The sequence below is a fragment of the Manacus vitellinus genome, unplaced genomic scaffold (assembly GCF_001715985.3).
Source record: "Manacus vitellinus isolate BGI_N305 unplaced genomic scaffold, ASM171598v3 scaffold_4_pilon, whole genome shotgun sequence".
NCBI lineage: Eukaryota > Metazoa > Chordata > Aves > Passeriformes > Pipridae > Manacus > Manacus vitellinus.
This window is the reverse complement of record NW_021940604.1, coordinates 40,051,894-40,068,364: the sequence shown is the minus strand read 5'-3', so window position 1 is coordinate 40,068,364 and position 16,471 is coordinate 40,051,894.

Here is a 16,471-nt window from a genome sequence, read left to right as displayed (position 1 = left end):
AAAGAGAAAGAGAAAGAGAAAGAGAAAGAGAAAGAGAAAGAGAAAGAGAAAGAGAAAGAGAAAGAGAAAGAGAAAGAGAAAGAGAAAGAGAAAAAAAGAAAAAGAAAAAAAAAAGAAAAGAAAAAGAAAAAAGAAAGAAAATCAAGTGTGGAGGAAGAGAACTAAAAGAAATTATCCATCTGTAAGGTGATAGATAAGGCTACACAAAAGAAGAAAAAAACTCCTGCTGGTTTCCTGGAAGACTCAAGTTCCTGGGGAGACATTCCCAGAAACTAATAAGAGGATTAAAGGAAAGGAGTGATACGGAGATAACATGACCTTTTTTGCAAACATCCTGCCAGATGGGGAATACAGGAAAATGACCCTTGGGCCTATGTCATATGTCTATCACCCCAAAATTAGTGTATTGACTACAGCCTCTCAAACTGCCTAAGAAAATAGGTATAAAAAGAGATTGGACATAAGCAAGAAAGAGAGAAGTTCTATCAACACTGCGAGAGACAGCTGACTAGTTGGTCTTTCTCCCTCCACTTCTGGGGATGCCTGGAAGGTGAGACGTGTCTTATGCATGCTAGTTAAACTTGTTTCTAAATAACTAGAGTTTACTTTTGCTTCATAGTATTCTTAGTAAGTCGCTTTGCTTTAAAGTTTTTGCTTATGTTTTGTTTTATTATTATTATTACATGATTTAAATATGTTTTTGCAATTAGATCCTATTCCAGACAAAACGAACTCCATAAATTGTCACAAATTTGTAATAATAAACATGCTATTTCATGAGCTGTTAGACACCTAGTCCATTTCTAGGTGCTGACAGTTTCATCAACGGTGAAATAACTCATAGAAGAAACTTGCTAAGGGGTTTTCCTATCACTATTAAGTGCAGTCCCTATATAAATGATATCAAATGTTCTGTCCATCTCAATAAACCTGGTAAGTGAAGGGTCTCACCCAATGAGATTCTAACTGCTTTGGACATTAAAAGGCTTTGGTCTCCTGTGGGGACACTTATAGACAAAAAATAAATTAATACATGTTGGAGAGAAAATTCTTCTTTTCTGCCCCTTTTAACATGACACTACCTTTAAAAAACACTGTCTCTTTCTCATCCCCATCACAGCTGCTTTGAGCAGATCATCTTAGGCTGTACTTTACTCTTTTTGACCTAGGATGTTTTTGGTGTTTTGTAATTTTTTGTCATTCTTGAGCTTGTGTCCTGAAATTACTAGCCACAGAGCTTAATCCTTTACCTTGATCCTGCAGATAAATGAACAGGACAAAAAAGCCAAACCAAACCAAAACAAAAAAACCCAAGATCAATCTGTAGATTAAATATTTGCCTGACTAGCTGGCTGTAAACTCTGAAACAAAATTAACAGTGATTTTTTTTTTTTCTTTTTCTTTTTGGAGCACCTAGGGGTCCCAATCAAGGACTAGGTCCCAGTATTCAAACATACATAAAAATATTATAATCTAAATAAACTAAAAGCTTTCTAAATCTATGATTTTCACAAAAAAAAAAAAAAAAAAACAATAAAGGAAGTATATGAAGATGAAAAAAAATTTTCAGTGGTCTAACTCCATCATCATCAGCTTTTGTCCCATTGCAATTTTTGTTCATGGATTTTTCTGTGCCTCTATTTCAAGACCTAACTCTCAATAAATATCACTACCACTATTGCTAATCTTGACATTATCATCTGCTCTTCTCTCTGGTTTGTTTTTTTTTTTCAGTCCCTAAACATATATCTGTAAAAGATGGGGCAACAGAATGCCTCACTGCTTTGCCTCCGGGTTCTGAGCAGACATAAAAGCTAAATCAAATAGAGTTTTTAATTTGCAACTGTTAGCTGCAAAGAAGAGTAGTTATTAATGTAATTATTTTAAAAAATATTCAGTTTTTATATAAGCTTTTGATAAGGCAATCTTTACTAAAAAGTAACAAAATTTTTAATTCATAACACTATTCATTCTATGTATCCTTAATAGTAATACAAAAATTAAAATAAAATCCTACCAAAAATCAGTCTTTCATTTACCTGATTTACCTTGTGGCAAGGAAAACATTTGTATTACGCTGATTTGTGTGAATATTCAAAACCAAAATACATCGCTGTCAAAAATGATCATCAGGCTTTGGCCTTCCTTTTATGTAGGGCAGTGACTGTACTTCCATATAATTTAATTACTCCATTTTAAAACCTTTCTAGAAAGTATATTCTCTGCTTTGAGTAATGGTGTACAAAAGCAATCCACCTCAGCAGTTTAACATTTTAAGTGAAACAATCAATTTGAATGACAATCTGTTATTCATCCATAAAATATATTAACTTGTGAAAAATGGACATTTCTCCACAATATTACAGTCACACATTTCGGTGGAAGACTTAAAACAACTGGGACCTCAAAACCTTCAGATACAATTAAATACGTGTATGGCTAAATCAGCAGTAAGTGAACTGTTTGAAGTCTATCAGTGTTGAGAGAAATAGCTCCATAACTAGAAGCCATGAATAAAATGAAAGAAGACAAAGACTTAATCACTAGTCAATTTCTTTGTGGGTAGAGAGAAAAGAGTCTAGTTATTTGACAGCTTTTATTTATCCAAAGGCCAGAATTAAGAAATATACATTTTATAGAAGCATTCTTTCAATAGATCAGGGAACCTATTCCTTCATATATATGTATCACAAAGCAATATTCATAAAACATGGCCCATGATAAGGAAAATGGAAAAGAAAATATTTTGTGTAAAGGCAGATTCAGAGTCAATTTCCTGTTCCAGGAAACAATTTTACTGTATTTGATTTAGAACTGGATAAACAAATTCCGTCCCCACTGCACCAGGGAGTCTACATGGATATTTTAAAAGTTACAAAATCCCTACATTAAGACTTTAAGAAGGTTGTGGTAAAAATAAAAATATCCAGATATAATTTATGTAATAAAAATCTTTCAGCCTCATGATGTTTTAAAGCCACTATTTCAAGACTCTTTATAGAGTTTTGTTCATTATCCTGACAGACAAGTCAAGTATTGAAGGAAGGAACAAGTAGCATGAACCTGTATGAAATAGCGTATCATGCCCATAAAAGATGCAGCACAGTAAAACAGCACACCTGTAAAAGCATTTGTGCACTAAACAGCTTAGCTAGCAATGCACTGATGGACCATTAGTCTTCCTAGAAAAAAGCACCTGTGAAGACTGCTTCTGCTTTAAGAAAGGGAGCAACAGCCAAGCAACAGGATGAGGCATCTGCTGCAGACTGGAAAATAATTTGTCCTCAGGTTCAGACAGGGTAAAAGTAGCTTGACGTGGGAGCCAAGGGCTGGGAAATGCCTTGAAAATGAACTGCCTCATAAAAGGAACTTTTTCTGAATGTGGGGATGGGTAAGAGTGAGGAGATGTTTACTTCAACTCTGGGTCTTTTTGTTGAAGAGCTCTTGGACTTGGTCATCTGCACTGTGGTGACTGAGGACATGAAGGACTGTTGTCATCACTGCTAATTACACAGATGAACTCTGTGTGGTTGAATAATCACAGCTAATGCTGACTATGGTTGCTAAGTAGGTGATAGCTTTGAGTATGTAATGATAATGGTTGATAATGAGAACAAACTATTTGCATGACATGTTGTTAATTAGTACCAGTCTAGAAAAGTTGTGTTTTACCATTACAGGCATTTTTAAACATGTTCATTTATTGAGAAATCTGATTTCTAACTCTTAATTTTTTTTGTTTTGTATTTGTTTTTTGTTTTTTGTATTTATGTGGGTACATGCATGCATGCATAACTCAGGTACAACAAATGGTTTCATCCCTAAAAGTAAAAGGTATTGATAGGGAAATGGAGGAGAGCTGATCCATATTGTGTTCCTACATAGTAACTAGTAAGTGAGCTCTAAGAAAAACTCTAATTTGCTGTATGTGAAAGAACAATTCTTGTAATCGTCATGGTTTTCTTTGATTTCAGTAGCAGTCATGAAATCAGTCATGAAATCAGCTGTGCAACTCTTCTGCAGAACAAGACTCTCATTTCAAAGTTTTTCTAAGTGGATTAACAAGCAGGAGCTTGTTAATATTTGAAGGGTACTGTGCAAAAAAATGTATCTATCATGAAGGAACAGAATCATTATTGGACAGACTTCAGCTACCATAAATCTGTGCATGTTCACTGATTTCGGACCAGCTATGCCTGTTTACCATGTTTATGGATAAGGTCTAATGATTATAGGACTAAGCCTAGACCAAGAATTTGGCAAGGAGTTTGAGGAAAAAAAATATTTGCCTGTAAACATAAATGGTATAATAATATTAAAATGTTTATCTTTTGCACTACACTTTCTAGTGCATTTTGTCTGAAGTTTTATGATTATCATTTGTAACTGACCATACCCAAGAAGTAGTTCCTCTTGATTTTCCTAATATTATCCTGAAACAAATTATATTGAAGACCTTCAGATCAGAAATGATTTTATGTTTACAAGTAAAGAATTTAGCACAGTCATAAAATATAAAAATAATATACAACTTAAGACCTCTTCCCCTTAGTTAGATTCTTATCAACATCAAAATTATTTTACTAATTCTATATCGTTGACACTCTAATATTTTCCTATAGTTAACCACTTCCAATACTTCATAGAAAGATAAGTCTTCCTCTTCTCTCATATCCAGAAAATCAATTATTCTATCAAATAAAGATATCAAGTTATCTATTTTTTTTTAAAAAAGTCACGGTTTTGATTTTCCATTGATTTCTATTTCCATAACTATTTTTTTCCCAGTGTATTCCCAAGGTTTCTGCTCTATTGAAATTAAGACATAGGTTCCTCTTTTGCTGGGTTATGTTTTTCTTTCTATTGATTCCAGTACAGTATTATTTTACAGGTATACTTATATTTCAAATTTGACAAATCAGCTACTCATCAAAATTTTAAAAAGTGCCAGTTTTCATTATTCTGCAATGACAATCATTAACTGTCTTGATCTGAGCACATTAAACTCCGAGTTCTGTTTCCTCCTCAGATGCTGCAATTTCCTTTTCTGTTCTGTCACTGCCATTAGCCCTCCTATCTCTGCCCATGAATATAGTTTGGTCTTACTGAAAGCGATGCAAAGTATTAATAATTTTGATTATTAATAACTTGAAGCATTTTAATCTCCTTCCAAAATTCTTTTGTTCTCAGGTTTGTGTCTTCCCTTTTGACAGCCATGTCTAAAAGAACTTCAAGACTAAGTAGAGACCAACAACATCTCTCAGGAATAACTCACCCCTGCTAACATCACCAACTCACCCCTGCTAACATCACCAGTGACCAGTTCCTTTGTCTATTAATTATTTGGACAACATGACTGCTGCTTAATGTAACTGTTAGTTGACATAAATTTGTCTATAAGGATTGAAAGTTAAATAAAGTAATAAGAACATGGAGAATAACTATTTACTTATAAATTTCCAGTTGCTGTTACCAGAGTTTCAGTCCCAGATGTCATGTGCTCCATCCAGTTACCACTGGATTCAGTGACAAATTTTTTTAATGAACTTCACTAGGTAGCAAAGTGGGATCGAAAATAGGGGTAAATTTCCCAGTGTTTCAAGTACATTGCTGCACATTCAAGGAGCTAAATGGCAGAAAAAATCCATTCAGAGTGGGATATAATTCATCACTTGAAACAAAAATTCCCTGCTGAATTTCACATGGCACTATGTAGGTACTTAGAAGATTGAATCATACATTTTGAGCAAAGAATATTAATTTCCCTATTGTCATTCATGTAGTGTGTAATAGCTTAGTTGCTGACATAAAACAAAAGGGGGTTGGGGAGTAATATAGGAACAATAGGAGCAGTAAATGGATTTACAGTTATTAGCCACATGAATTGTATTACTAGTGTTGATACCACTATATGTTGGCAGTGAAAGTGGTACTAAGAAAATTTTACTTTTCGCGGAAAATATTGATCACAATATCCACCGATGGAAGTATTTGAGTAGAAGTTGAGATTGTATATGCTATGGTTTGATTGGTATTTGAAACCAAGTCAGAAGGGTTCAGACTGAGAGAAAGAATCAATATTACGGATATTACTACAACTTTTCCTCTAACATTTTGACCCAAAATAGCAGAAGGAAGCAAATGAGGTAAGTTCTTCTGGTCAGCACATTGTGATTCTGACAAATTGAGGTCTCATAAAATTAACTTTCTCAAAAAACAACCACCGCCGTAGGCCAAAATTTTGTTATCATCTGATCATTGTGATCTACTGGATAGATATATTATGGGTTCATTAATGAATATTTGTATACATTGTACTTGGAGCAGTGCTCAAGGAAAACAATGATCATAACTAAAGGAGCTTAACACATCATCTTTTCAGCTGCTAAAGTAGCACTTTCACAGGCCTCAGTTTTCAGCTCAGCTAATTACACTACAGAGGTAGACAACAAGATAAATGGAAGAAGACACAAAATAGGTCAACTGCTCTAAACCAACCCATTGTTATGTTCCTTCTTATCTGCCCAGATGGAAAGTGTGGAGTTAAAACAGATTCCCAGCTAGTGGAGAAACCTTTTAAGTGTTATGTCTATCAGATCCATATCACACTACTGTTAGAGGTACAATGCATTCATCCTACTTATGCTTAAGGAAAATGGAGTGACACTGGAATAAAGAAATGCAAACAGGACATTTTTAATACTACTATTTTCAGCACATTTACACGTATAGATAGGATCTGTCTCATTCATTAGTGCTCCTTTTTTTTTCCTTAATATTTTCAACTCTTTCTTGAAAAATCTTGTTCATTGGTAGATATCTCCATAGGTTTATGCAAAACTTTTTGACTGAAACATCTAGATCTAAGGTAACTACTGCTTGAAAACAACAATTAAGTATGCTAATCGGCAGTGGAAAAATAATAAATTGACTAGAGAGTAATGTTTACCTCCCACTCCAGCACCATGAATATTCTTCTGTGTATGCTTTAATTGAAAAACTTATGAGAATCTAAGCCATGAAAATTGAAAAGAACTGTTAGATAAAATTTACAGTTGGATAAATAACTTAATAGGAGATCATCCTACAGTTAATGCTAAAAAGTGAAGATGAGATATCAAAATGTTGACTACAGCAAATATCCATTTTATTTTATTATTTCCATTTATCTAGCAGCCTCTTGAAAAGTCATCTTGCTTGTGCTGATGTAAAAATCATTCTGTTGTAGTTATGACTACACAAACTAAAATTGTAATCAAACAAAATTAAGAATAGAAAATCAAAAAGAAAACACAAACAAAACCCCATAATATTACAGGACTGTCTCTTATAAAGAACATGTATATATGCAAGCAGTCACTGCAACAAAAAGCCTATAGTTAAGTCTATACACCTATAAATGTTTAGAACCATCCAAATAGAAGTACAGCTAATATTCTATTTTAAATATTCTTAAGCAAACATATCACCTCAACAAAAAACACAAGGATAAAATCAATTTTCTGTGGCTTCAGAAGAGCTACAGCTTCATGTAAGAGCAAATAAGTTAGTTATATTTTTATTAATAATAATACTTACGCATTTCACACACACTGCAGCAGACAGACTCATTATTTTTCTTGACTTCACATGCCTAGTCAGAAACAAAAATTAGAGGAAATAAAGGGGAAAAAAAAGTACTCCTATCATCTGGGAAGTAAGACACAGATTATGACTATGTTAAAGTCAGGCTGAATTACTCTACTGTCCAGTAAGGACTAGAAAACTTTTGAAGTTTTCTGACAGGTCTGTACTAAAGAGATGAGCATCTTTTGTTCCATGCAGTATATTTCAATGACTTATTTATTGTAGAAAATATTGGTCTTCATATTATTTATTCAGATACCACAGGGTTAAATAAATTCTAATTTCTATATGGAGTACATAATAGCTCTCCTGGAATCAGTCACTTTTCAGGTTGAAACATCAGTATTGCAGACACTGGTCTTCAAGAATGAACAAAATGATTTTAAAGCACACATGCACATACAGACACACATAAATACCTTGGTACATTCTGCTAGCCAAAAATGACTCTTGTAAGCAAATTCTGGTGAATCCATGTTATGCAATTAATTGAGGTAATCAAGGTACTCAACATCACAAAGATGTGCCTCTTGCTTCCAGAAATAATCTTGTGATTTCATTAGCTTTTAGAATTAGGACTCATCTTTGACTTTAAATATACTACAAGCTCTGTACCTTGCATATAAATGTTCAGTCTATCTGTTTAATCATTCAGTTTTAGTATTTTGCATGATGCCATATGTTCCTGTGACTAAACAATCTGCAGTTGCTATTTAGCTGGCTTTTATTTTTGAGATCTTGGGGATTTAAAATTTCTCTACCAGAAGTGCCATTCCCTTCATATTCTGATCTGCCTCTAAGCTTTACAATCAACAATCCATTTTTATACTCCCTAAAAGAGAACATGGATGGCATGATTTCTTCACATGATGATGTTAATTACTGTCACCCCATCACGCTTAATTTTTCATAACAGAAACTGCAGGGATACATCAAATTAACTTCTTCCTCTTCTGTATGCCTAATCCAAAGCCAAGAAGCTTTATTTCTAAATGATCTCATCTTTGTGTAAATATATTTATATTTAAATATATTTTTATATATATGTGTAAATATACTCTTTGAAATTTAGAGTATTTCAAAGAGAACGATTGAAATTTAGAATGTCCCTCTTGTTCTCATAAAATTTACATCTATTTAGCTTTTTTGTGTTGGGTTTTTTTTAATCAAAATTATATGATGCATTGGGTTGACCTGGGTGGATGCCAAGTGCCCATCAAAGTGACTCTATCACTCTCCTCATCAGTTGGACAGGGGAGAGAAAGAAGGCTCTTGGTCAAGATAAGGCTCTTGGGTCAAGATAAGGACAGGGAGAGAGCGCTCATCAGCTACCACCACCTAGTTCAATTTATTGCCAATCTAATCGGACTAGGGTAATTAGAAATAAAAAGCAAATCCTAAACACTTTCCCTCTACTCTCCCCTTCTTTCCAGGCTCAACTTCCCTCCTGAATTCACTGTTTCATTTCCCCAGAGGTACAGGGGGACAGGAAATAGAGATTGTGATCCATTCATCCTAAATTGTCTCTGTTGCTCCGTCTGCAGGGGGAGGACTCTGCCCACTGTTCTTCCATTCCAGTGTAAGTCCTAGAAGACAGTCACAGGAGACAGTCCTCCACAAACTTCACCAGCATGAGTCCTTGCCACAGACTACAGTTCTTCACCAGCTGCTCCAGCGGGGGTCCTTCACATGGGCGCATTCCTTCTGGAACAGACTGCTCCAGCGCGGGTCCTTCACAGGGCCACGACTTCTCACCAGTGTGAGATCCTCTCTCCACAGGTTCTGCCAGGAACCTGCTGCAGCCTGGGCTTCACATGGCATCACAATGTCCTTCAGGCATCCACCTGCTCTGGTGTGGGATCCTGCAAGGGCTGTAGGCAAATATTTGCTCCGCTATGGGCCTCCATGGGCTGCAGCCTGCCTCCCCATGGTCCTCACCATGGGCTACAGGGGAATCTCTGCTCTGGTGTCTGAAATACTTCCTTACCCTCCTTCATTAGAGTCTGCAGAGCTGTTTTCTCATATATTCTCCCTGCTCTCTTTGTCTGCAGTTATCCGGTTGGGTTTTTCTCCTCCTTCTTAACTGTTACCCCAGAGGTGCTACCACCATCACTGATGGACTTAACCTTGATCAGCAGGGGTCCATCTTCTAGCCAGCTGTCATTGTCCCCATTGCACATAGAGAACACTACTGGCAGCTTCTCACAGCAGTCACTCATGTAGCCCCCTCACTACCTAAACCTTGCCATGCAAACCCAATACATATGATCACTTTATGGAATTATGGAGCCACTCAACTGTAGACAGATTACAATCAAGTATTAATTAAGTCAGAAATACAGTTGTCATCACTTTAAAAATCATAGAAAATAACCCATTAACAATAAATATGTACAACTGCAATTGAGATGGCAGTGCTTCATGCTATGCTTGAAATGAGTAATAATTGAACGAAATTGGACACCACTGTCTTACTGCTGTTACAGGCATCATTGCTAATTCAAGGCATCCATAGGTTAATGACAGATCATAGAAGTTTTCACCTACTCAAATCTTGATTCAAGTAGGAAATCAGAAAAAGAGAGAGGCAGGAAAAGAGATATGTAAAGAAGCAGCCAGCCTTGCACCATTTTAGTTAGCATTCCAGGAGCAAAATAAACTGTACCTGAACCATGTTTTGTGCTGTAGTGCACTTAAGGCATCAACTGTTGCCAGTTGTCACTATTATGGCAACTAATAAGTACCCACACTTCTTAAAATAAATGGGTCTTAGTGACGAAGTCACTGATAAGCTTAGTTTTGTCCAGGTGATAAGCTCTGCTTCAGGAGCATTCCACAGTGAAGTGGGGGATCGCAGCACATGGGCGGGGTCCTGAGCTGGGAAAGCCCTGGGGAAGTGCAAAGACCTGTCAGAAGCTGCTAACTCATGCAAAAGACGATGAGTGATACAGTAGGCAGCTTTCCTCTGGGAGGTATGGAGGCACACATTTGTGTGCTGCTTATTGGGGCTCATATCAGGGATGTCACTGAGAGAATACCAAGCCTCATACAGTCCACTGACTGTGGCCTGGTACTGTTTTTTTATGTGGGCACTGGAGATACAGCCAGGAGCAGTCTGAAGAGGATCAAGAGGCATTAGAGAGTCCTTGGACAGGTAGGAAGAGACTCTGGAGCACAGGTAGTTTTTTTCATCAGTTCTACTGTTCAAAGGGAAGGTGTTTGAAAGGGACAGTAAAATCTGGCAAATCAGCAAGTTGTTTCAAAGGTAACAAAGCTAAGCATTCAGCTACTTAGACTGTGGGGCTTGCTTTGAGAAACCTGATCTACTGGTGTCTGATGAAGTCCATCTGTCAGAGAAGAGGAAGAGCATCTTCGGTCATAGACTTGCCAAGCTGATGAAGAGGGCTTTAAACCAAAGTTTCTGCAGGAGGGGAACCTCAACTGATCCCACTTCTACTTGTTTGATGACAGTGCCAACAAAAGATATCCATAGCCTGGAGAGGGATCATAGGTCAGAAGGAGAGCATCTGATAAGCAGCTCAGAGGAATTCCAGGTACTCCCTTCTGCAAGTCTGGGGCCCAACTTAAATGTCTAGAAGCCCAGAAGATAGGGGGCTAATGTGTATGTTTCCAACACCAATAGCCGGATAGCCATGGAGCCAACCAAGGATTGTTGTTAAAAACATGCCGTGAGAAAGAACAAGATGTGGCTGGAGAATGGGGCCATACAGAGGTAGGGTAGCAGTTTTCTGGACAAACATCCTTGTTCTGGTTCCTGGAGACAAGCACAACAAAGTACAGCACAAGTAGAGGAATGAGATCAAGTAGTGGGTATGGACTGTCAACCAAAGATTGATCCAGTAGGGGAGGAAAAAGACCACCAAAAACCCCAAGGTGCTCCAAGCCATTTCCTTTCTTCCTTCCTTCCTTGTTTCCTTCCTTCCTCCCTCCCTCCCTTCCTCCCTGTGGTTTTGTTTTTTGTTCTTTGTTTTCCCAGGGGAAAAAAGGAGGAGAGAAGCACGTGTTGATCATTGGCTTTGTCTGTGTGCAAAAGGGAGTTCAAGCGGATGGGAGGGGAGAGACTAGAAATGATTTCTCTCTCTGTCGTTGGTTTGAACCATTCTGTTGGTATTGTTGTTTTTACTGCTATATTTCTTGTCAGTAAACTGTAATTTTTTTTTCCACTTATACTTCCTCACATTTTGTCTCTTTGTATTGGTGGGAAATAAAAGGGGAGGGAGTTCATTTCATTGGAGTTCCCACCCCAATATTTGTCTTTAAACCAAGACAATCATCTTTAAGGTGCTTTCCAACTGAAGATATTATATGATTTCATAATTATTGAAAACACTTCCAAAAATATCCCCCCCCCAGATTGGGCTTTTTATGATTTACAGTTTTATGCAGATAGAATTAGCTTCAGGTTTATGGGCCCTAAAAGAAAACAGTCACTTTATGTTCAAAGATAGTTTATTCACCAAAGGCAAAATTTACACATTTTGTTTTATGATAGAAATCAAGAACACATACTGGCAGTTTCTGAGGCTCATTAGAGCAACTAATCTGATGCTTTTCTAAATTAATGTAACACCGTTATTTCTTAATACCTTATTTTAACTTATTTTAAGATGTTCTTCCGTTTTCATTGTCCTATGAAATCAGCTTCTGGTTTCTGGCAGTGCTTAATTCAGCAACAATGTTTTCTGAAGTGTATCTTTAGTCCTTGTGTCAGATTTAACAGCTTCACTTAGCTTTTTAGTTAACTTCTACACTCAGCTACTTTGCTGTTTATAGTTTCATCTGCTTCCATCTGCTCTGAATAAAGTTGTAGTAAATCTGGCCTCTTGCCTTTTCTGTCAATTTTTAAGTAAAAAGAAAGTAGAGGGCAGCAGCCCCAGACTTGGAAGGCTTCATGGAAATCCTTACTCACTCACAGACCCGTGTTGAATAAAATACAAACAGTCCATGAAGGATTTAGGATCCTTAAGGTTTATGATATCTGCTGAGCACCTGGGGAAGGGAAGAAAAGAACATGTAAAAGAAATTCCATGAGAATAGTAAATTATTTTCTGCCTATGATTATAAAATTATTCATTCATTTTACATGCCTTTAGATGGCTTCAGTTATAGTAACATGTGTTTCTCATTTTGATTCATCACATACTGAAAGTTTTGACCTGACTGCTAGAACTAGTTTCTGAAAAATTCAATGGAATTTTTCTGAAAATTCAAATTAAAAAAAATTAATGAAATCTTTATTATTGATTTCTCTAAGAATGTAAACAAAGCACTATTCTCTTGAGCCGACACAGAGAATGATGAAAGGAAGTAAGTGTTCCTTTAATTAAAACATTCATTTATCTAATCAAGAATGGGAATCACTAAAAACTCGGGATAAAAGAGAGAAAGAGGAAAAGGTAATTGTCTGCCTTCAGCCGTGAAACTTGTTTTTACCGGATATTTGTACTAGTTCTCATTCTCTCCCATACTGCAATGAGGGGGGTGTGATGAAGCTACTATGTGGTGCTTTCCTGCCTAACCACAGCAACACTAGGGAAAAAAAGGGTCCACAGACTGAACAGATCTATTCTACAAAGTAAATACCAGTAAACAGACAATTAAAAAGTCACCTCTTATGTCTTCTTGGTGCAATATAGTTTGGTAACAGGACACAAAGAATAATTTGTCTTACTAATCATTAAGTGGTACAAGGTTAGGCAGCACTAATACTAACTTTGAGACAATACTTCCATTTAGTTGTGAGCTCCCAAATTTCCCCTCATCCGGTAGAGATCTGTTGCAAGTCAGACTTAGTTTTATATTAGAAAGCTGGATGAGTCATTAAAGTGATAGCATGAAAAGTTGAACTATGCTTTGAAAGTATTATGTGGCCTCTTTAGGAAGGCTGTTTAAGCAGTTAACAAGCAAGATAACAATTTACTTGTAGAAAACTTGTCTAATAGAGGGGCAGCTTCCATTGGCGAAAGCTGGCAAGAGGAACAGAATATGAGACACTCTGATTCAAGTGAGTACCAGAAAATTCTGTTCACTTCCCATTTCCGAAGTTCCTTTGTGCCAGGAAGAGCACTCCACATCCAAATCTTCTATTTTGATCTCAACATCACATATATAAGGTAGACATGCCACATATTGGGCAATTAAGACCTAGTGACACACCCCGCTTTCCCTTGAAATAATCCTAAGAAAAGAAAGGAGAAAGAAATAATAATCCCGTGAAATAATCCTAAGAACTTCTGTTCGCTCTAGTAGGTCCCCAAGGGTGAACAATTAAACCATCACACTTGTGGAGCACACCACAGACCACATCCTTCTCACAGTATATATATGTGTATTCACTGACCAGCTTTATTTTTCCACTTTTTAACTAATGTCTTCCTTATATAGAAAACCACGGTAATTATACTTAAGCCCTCCTGAAAGGACATTCCCTTTAACATTAAGAAAACATTACATGAAAGTACAAAGTATTCAAATGCAAGAGAGAGGAGAGAATGAAAAACAGTCTGGATGAACAAAAAGAAAAAAAAATCACACAGAAATTACTATTAAGAAAAAACTATATATGGACATTGACATATGGGAAAATAGGCTTAAAAACTCAAATACTAAGCTCCTTATATGCAGTACTGAAGAAACTTAAAAAAAAAAAATCATCAGAGGTAACACTATAGACCACTAGAAAAAAATTGTATTAGAAACCTGAATCCTGCTGGAAAGACATTTGATCTATTAGACTTGGAAAAGATGGAGAAAGGATATACCTCATGGAAGTGGGATATACTTTTCTCTTCTATGCATCCAAAAGATGGAATTCGTGAGAATAAAACTCATAATGAGAATAAAACTCCATTATAAAGTAACAAAGCAGCATATGCAACTGAAATAGAGCAAATAACTCATAGCACATTTCTTACACGGAGGCAAATGTGCTGAAGGTTATATAGAATTATTTTTAAGAGATGAATGGGAGAATTTAAATTATACAACCACATTATAAAATGGCAATCACTAGTCCAATTTTTAAGGAGTCTTCCATACTGCAAACCACAGAACAGAGCAGAGCCACTTTTGTGTCCCCTGGATGCCCCGTCTGGATCCTAGAAAAATCATTCAAAGATGCAAAAAAGAAAACACTGCTCTCTGGCCAAGAAGTTGAGTGCTCTGAACAGGTAGACAATATGTTTCCCAAGTCTTAGCATTCTAAGATTTCTAATGGAAACATAACACAAATAGTATACAGAAACATTTCTGCAAAGTTTCAGCCTCCAGGGACACTTTCAGACACACTGAATCTCTGCTAGCACCACTTTGATGAATCCTCACTAGCAATGCTTTGGGGTTTTCTTTCACAGTTGAAGACACTGGTGCTTTGTATATACCTCATCTGTGTGAGGTTTGAATAGAGTTCAGCACCCTGCAAACAAAACGTTTGGGTAAACCTTTGAGGAGACCATTTTTTATGATGATTTTCTTCTCAGACTCGTCATTTAGTTTTTTCATGATCTTACTCACAGATTGCAAAAGATAAGTACAAAAAATCAGCTAAATGTTTATTCATAGAACTAGTGTGGGATTATTTTTATCTCAGTAGGCACATCATAAGCTCAGAAGCAAAGTATCTACTTTTAAATTTGATAACACTAAGGAAATAAAGTTTAGGGAGCATGAAGATACCAAAGAACAAAGATTTTTTTAAATGTTGAGTTTTTTCTTTTAAAAAAAAACACTAGCTAGTGGGAAAAAAAAATCACAGAAGCAAACTTTGTAGATAATAGTTACACTGAGTCAGTTTTCTTAAGGAAAGGCATACATTTTTATTGAAAAAGTAGGTTGAGATAAAGAGTGGTAGTAAGCAAGGTCAGATCTCTGCATGGTCAGATCTCTGCATATAATAAAAGGTAAATTAGTTTACCTGTTATAAGCACAACCCCAAGAAGGCGACAAACACACATAATCTTAAATTAGCGTAACATTTTACATGTTTTCACATGTAGTGGTGGTTATCCAGAAAAGATGGTGACATTATACTATAACTGCATCACTGGCTCCAGGCTACTACTAGCCTTTAAATGACCCAAGATTGAGAGGTGTTGTCAGTCAGTATTTATTCATTATTTTTAAATTTCACATTTGATATTCAACAGCAAGAAACAGACTATACCCGCAAATTTAGGAAATTAAGTCATGATTCTTAGCTGTAACCATCCACGGAAATTAAATTCAAAGGAAAAATTAATGGGGCCAGAACTAATTATCACTTACAGTGAATTGAACATTACTGGATTTTTTTCTCACTTGATTTGTTTGGCTTTCTGTTGGCATCACTAAATAAGCTTTAGCCATAGCGAAAGACAAAGCTCATGATACAAAAATAAATTTCAAAGCTTTGAGATGCTTTTTAAAGTGAAATGTACACACTTGATGAAAAATATTCATACTGACAGCTGAATAGTTGAAACTGCGGAAAATAAAATCAGGTATCTTGAAGGATCGCTAGGAAGAAATGCACAAATTTGCTTTGACAGAAAAGAATATGTCTCAGAATACTGAACAAATTGGGGGAGATTTAGTCTCCATTCAACATATATGTAGATATAGCTATGTGTGAAAGTTGCCTGATATTTGCTGCCATGATAGATGGCACAATTTTAGTCAGTTATGTTAGATGCTTAGTCACAGTGAAGAAGAAGAAAAGGGGAAAGAAAAAAAACCCAACAACTTCTATGACACATTTCTACAGACAAAGCACAACAAAATCTCAGAGGAGGCAAGGGTGAAGATAAGGTTTAAGAAGTAGAAAATTATTCAATGTCTTGTGGTAGAA